Here is a 6,434-nt window from a genome sequence, read left to right as displayed (position 1 = left end):
AAAACAAGTTGCAACTAAAATTCAATATATTTTTCTTGGAAGAACAAGGATATATACGAAGGAGCCTAATTTAAAAGTCAGATTTTTTAATTTATTTTTTTACCTGGAAAGTTCACTCAAATTAATAAAAATGGTGTAAGTCCAGGGGCATTTTTGTACTGTTTATAAATGTACATTTTTCTAGTTATTCCAGACTCTGAAATCTTTTATCAAGTAGAAATTGTAAGTAAAGTATTTTTATAAGAACCTAATCCTTATCCATTAAATCACAAACAACTAAAAGTCATGGGGCCTTTGAATATTGTAATGGAGTCCAAAAAGGTTAAGAATCACTTTACTAAAGTGACATTTGCAGAAAAAAAAATCCTGAGACTTTAGCATGTGCTTCATAAATTTTTCATGCATGAATGAGTAATTCTTTGTGCACACAGAAAACATATACATGTCCATGACAAACTACATGACTGACATGTTACTAAGCTCCATTATTAAGCATAAATAGTTGTCACGGTTGTTACAAAGAAGCATCAACTACTTGTGTGTGATCACAAGGGCCGTGTTCGTCTTTGGCTTTGGATCATTTGCCTAGACCTTGTTTTTGATTATCAAAACAGGTTTGGAGGTTATGTTTGAAGTGAAGTTAATCATTTGTAAAGCAGTTAATCATTTGTTTACAACAGGGGTCTCCAAACTCGGTCCTGGAGTTTAGGCCCAACCCTAATCAAACACACCTGAACCAGTTAATCAAGGTCTTGGCATGTTAGAAACTTCCAGGCAGGTGTGTTATGGCAAGCTGGACACCGGCCCTCCAGTATCGAGTTTGGAGACCCCTGGTTTACAAGATAGCAACGGCATTACAGGCAAATCCGACACGAATCTTCAGCAAAATGTGTAGCTTAGAAAAAAAAAAAGAAAAATGCCTGACTCTTTTAAATCATTTAAATATAGCAGTCTAATGATTTATACCAGACTTTCCAGCTCTTCCTCATGGGTCAATGGGGGCATCAGTCACATTTTTCCATTAAAGCATGGTGGGATGGGGGTGCAGGGCTTGCTGGGGTAGAAAGGGGATGGGGGAAGTAATCAGGCTTGAAGAGCAGCTCATCATTTATTTATAAAGTGTAACATTCCAGCCCCTCTCCTCCCACAAACCCCATACATTCAGCTTTACTGCGCTCTCACACCAGCGCAGTCAACATTTTGTGACCAATTAGAAATCTGACTGGATTCGACCCTCTTTTTTCCCCTAGCTTGCTGTGGGTGGACACGCCATATGCTCCGAGAGCTCCACAATGGGTTTGTTTTTCTGAGCTCTGCCGTCCCATGATGCTAATCACGCTGGCTGCTCATGCTGGCTCATTGCAGCCCGTGGGAGGACTGTAGCCTGCCGGAAGGATCGATTGCAAAACACAACAGAGGCTGCTCGGCTCCACTCCTCTATGTGATCACATAGGGATGTGTTTGAGGCCTGAAGTGAAAAGGGATATAAAAAGCACACCGAACATAGGGATTTGTCATCATTTTTTCATGTAAGAGAGTTGGTGTGTGGGAATTTGAGGGTGTGGATATGTTTGTACAAAGGCTATGGGGTCTTCTCTGCTGCTGTTCCCTTTGAGGCCATAACAAACAGACCAGCTGTAGTCTAAAGCCTCTCTTTTTTGCAAGTCACATTTGCTTACTCTTCCTTTGCCATCATTTATTAAATCCTGCCCAGTTATTCAGGGAATGATGTTCTATGATAATGGCTTTGCTGGTGTTTATCACATTTGTGCTTTTGAGATTTGTATTGCTCTGTTTAACATAGTTTGGAAACTTGCAGATTAGAGAGTGGACATGTTTTATTGCAGCCTGGAGGCCTGTTAACACCAACAAATGCCGAATGAAAATTCGGTCCGATTTTCATATGTAATTTGTCTGTTTAAGATTCTGACATTTCAAATTGAACAAACGCTCTGTTAATGTTCAGACAAACATTCGAATGCCTTAAATTCAACCTTATTAATTTTTTACAAAGAGGTGTTCTAATCTATTTTACATCGCACTGAGGAAAACTTGTGTATCCGAAATTGCAGTTGGTTTGAATCTTAATTTACAACCATTGATAAATAAATTAATAAAAATAAATTACACATACTACATATCCCATGTTGTCATGTGACCTTCCAGTGTCATTTGCATTGCTTGATTTCTATCCACAGCTCCTCCATCGTGGACTCATGAGATAGTAGTGTCCATTCAATGCACACTTCAGAATCTCACCAGAAGTAGTAGGTCATCTGGGTACTTTGTACCTGCTGTTTTTATATTTCTGTGAATTTGGACAAAATACTCTTTTGGCGTGCTGTTTTTTCGCCTACAATCTAGTCGGAAGCCATAGTTTTATATAACAGCAGCAGCTCTGGGCATGTGACCAAAAGTGCTACGTTTATCGTTGGCCTTTTTTTAAATGTATTATTTATTGCTGCAACTTTATTATGAATAAAGTGTTTCTAGAAGTGGCTGTCTACAATAAAACAGCAGACTCAATCTAGACTTTACGCTAATGTTAAAATGGCCAGTATTTGCAGCTTCCATAATTAGTTGCTCCTTGATTTTATGACTTTATATTTTTGTTGGGTACTATCCATTTTGAAAGGTGCAAGATTGGTGCATAAAGAGTAGCTCAGGTAAGTCAAAAAAAAAAAACCCACAAGGAGGTGCTGGGATAGACCAATATATCAGCAATCACAGACATTCACATTCAGACAGGATTAGATGAGTTTACTAAAAAACATTAGGTAATTTGCTCTGGAATTTGTACAGAGGTTTTGTGAGAAAAACAGACTTGGCAGATTCAGATAGGATTAAAATTGCAAAGTACATCAAAGTACAAATTTCTCTAACGTCGTCTGGGAAAAGCAGCCCTGTCCATTCAAATTTGAAGTGTTTATTGTGCTGCATTTACACACTAAACATTCGTCTTGGTGTGAACATGCCTTGAGAGTACTGAGAGAAGAAAACATAAATGATGCATAGCACTTTCTCAAAAAGAAAACAAATCCCTAGTAACCTTAGCAGGGATCTGCCTGAACGGAGCAGGCCGAAGCTGCTGACCTCTGAGTGCTGCCAAACTGATCGTGCTGTTTAGATGGGTTTTCTATATATATATATATGCATCAGGGAGGATTAGAGTTTACGCTACATATTTAATGCGGTCTCATGCGTACTTCAAATGCAGTGTTAGTGCTTGGATCACAAGACGTTGTGGACCCCTTTCATACCTGTATGTAGTGCTGACCACTTCAGCAGTAAATCTGAGACAGATATTAATACTAGATGTATGCAGGGACTTTTTACACCAATACAGTCCTAGAGTGAGAAGGAAAGACAAAAAGGGGGAAAGGATAAAGTTTTCAAGAGATTTAAAAAAAAAAAAAGGAAACACTGAAAGATGAGACGAAAGAGGGAAGAGGGAAGGCAGCATCTAAATTGGAATGTCTGTCGGTGCCTCACATGCTCAATAATCTATTTACCATGCAGAATTAAGATTTCTGCTATCCAGCACATTGCAGCTCCAATCCCTAAAGCCAGGACGGATAATCCAAAATCCCTCTTAGGTCCTGTGAGGCCAGCCCTGGAGCAAGAGAGTCAGGAAAGCTGCAGGGGCCTCTGGGTGCTTCTGAGATCTTCTGCACTTCCATTTCAGTGTATTTGGTGGCATGTAAAATGTGTGAACTTGATTCAGTTTTAGTTATCTACTGAATTCTGAAGCCTGGAACTGAATCAAGTTTACACATTTTATTGTTCACACATGCTGAAAATGATAAATGGATACCAGTCATGGTGAAAAACAGAGCAGAACAGAGTTTGGGGGAAATGAGCAAATGTTTTCAGTTTGTTGTGCTTGGATTGGAAGAACATGAAAAGGCGTGGAGTTGAAGTGAGTAAACCAGTGTCACCAGTGTGTCAAAATAAAAAAACATTTCTGAATTAACTTAAAAAGGATACATGAAAATGCTGGCATTGTTTACTCATCCTCATGTCTTTCCAAACCACATGGTGCTATTGATTCTGTGGAAACATTTTGAATGATGAATCTTCACACTGCTTTTTTCAATACACTTAGAGTTCATAGTGACCAGAGGCTGTCACACCCCATGAAGGATCAAAAATGCCTAAAAAAGAACCATAAAAGTCATTCAGCCTTTAGATTCCAAGTGTTCTGTAGTATGATACAGTAGCTTGGAGTGAGAAACAGATCAAAATTGAAGTCATTATTCTCTGATAATCTTTCCTTTTGTAGCAGCTCTCAAATCTTATTCACTACTGTTGAAAAGATTGGGGTCACACATACATATACCATTTTGGTAAATATTTTTACAATTTAAAAGAATTTCTATTTGAATATATTTTTACATTTATTTTATTCCTGTGATGGCAAAGCTGAATTTTCAATCTTCAGTGTCACATAATCCTTCAGAAAAGGACATGAGGGTGAGTAAATGACAGAATTTTCATTTTATTTTACTTTAGGCTCACACTGTTCCTTTAAGTAACTGACATTCCTATCTGTGTGTTTTGTTAATTCCAAGGATTTAGAAATCCTGGTTAAATATATCACTGAACTAGGCGTATATAGCAGTAAGGCTTACAGGAACCACTGCGTCTGTTTGGAGGCTGAATCGCAGGCTCCAGTGTTAATAATTTGGAGATACTCAGGTAACAAAGAGGGCAGCCAGAGCAGCAGATTTCCCCCTCGTCTCCAGTTACTCATTACAGGAATATGAAACCAGAGGATCTCTGTAGCATGTGCTGGCTGACAAGCCCTGCACTGTGTGGATGTCTTTGATTAGGCTTTGGAATTAGAAGTGTGATGTGTCATAGAGAGGAGATGGATAAATGTGCAGGGCTTTTGGCCTGCTAATGCAAGCGGCAGCTGCACAACAGCTGACAGGCTCCCGGCGGGGCAACAGCAGTAAAACACACCTTCAGCGGGGCCCCTTCACTGAGGCATGTGCGCGCGTGCACACACACACACACACAGACACACACGCGGTTGCCATAGTAACAAACAACTGTCAAGTGCATCAGACACACCCCAGTGAACAGGCAAATACACACCAATGAGGTGATCTACTGATGAGTTGACACTATCAACACACACTATATCTGCGTTAAACTTGCCCTCGAGCTCCATATGGAAACATGATGACACGGGAAGTATTAAGTCACTCAAACAGAAACAGTTAATGTGATCATGTTGTGTAAATGAAGGATGTCATCATCTCATTATACATGGTTACACTGAGGATTGTGGCAGCTTTCCTTTCTGTTACGGCTACCTATGTGTTGCAGTGTTCATTCTGAAATACCAGCTTTTACTGTAAACCTTACAGACCAGCTTTCATATGGTATCAAAGCCTAAAAAAGGTAAAATTTCACCATGTGGTGGGTTTTCCTAGATCGCATCACATTTATACACATGCGTGGTTATGAATCATTAAGCCAGCAGGATTTCTAGAACAGACAACACAGGCTAAAATGGAAATGGGAAATGTCATCAAAGGCAAACATTAAAAAAAAAATATAAAAATAAAAATTAAAAAAAATTGTAATGTCATTGGATGCTTTCCATAAGATTCATTATTCCTGAATATTCAGCACTGAACACAAAATGATGATAACTTCCCACCTGAATACTAGACATTTCGAAGTCAGCATGAAATGAAAAGTGTTTCCTTCCCGTTTATGATGTATATCCAAGTAAAATGGCTTCTTAAAAGGAAGAAGAAAAAAATAGAGTGAGACTTAATTTTGAATAGAAAATAATTTATAATAAACACTAGAATATTCCATAAGAATGGTCATTTTAGATTTCATGCTGACTAGACTAAAAATTCTGTTCATTAATGTCATTCTATACCTGTAAACTTTTCTTTCTTCTGTGGAACACAAAACATGATTTAAAAAAAAAAATCTGTCACATTTATTTATATAGCAATTTACTGTATACAATACGGATTAATAAACAGGAAAATTTCAGTATAAATGTAAAATTATCAATTATGAAACAAATTCAATTCAGCAGCTCTTCAGTATGCAATAATGTCATTATTCAGCTCAATTCAATTAAATGTTGATTCAGTTCAGTTCAATAACTGTCAGTGTTCATCAGTTTTAAAATTAGTTCAGTTCAGCTATAAGCAGCTCTACAGAAGGTAATTATATTGTAATTCAGCTCAACTCACTTCAGTTCAATAACACTGTCAGTATTGCAAAGTTAGTGTCATTATCTAGCTCAATTCAGTTGAGAATTTTTTTCTCTTGCAATAGTGCAGTTACATAGATTATATTATTATGTATTAATTGACTGAAAGTCAATAGGGTCTGGTGAGTTTTAAACAGGTTTGTAATTCAATATTAACTTAAACGTTTTGTTTTAACCTAGAAAGTGG

Source organism: Cyprinus carpio, chromosome A13 (assembly GCF_018340385.1).
Source record: "Cyprinus carpio isolate SPL01 chromosome A13, ASM1834038v1, whole genome shotgun sequence".
Taxonomy (NCBI): domain Eukaryota; kingdom Metazoa; phylum Chordata; class Actinopteri; order Cypriniformes; family Cyprinidae; genus Cyprinus; species Cyprinus carpio.
The sequence above is the reverse complement of the archived record's forward strand: the minus strand, read 5'-3'. Positions refer to the sequence as shown.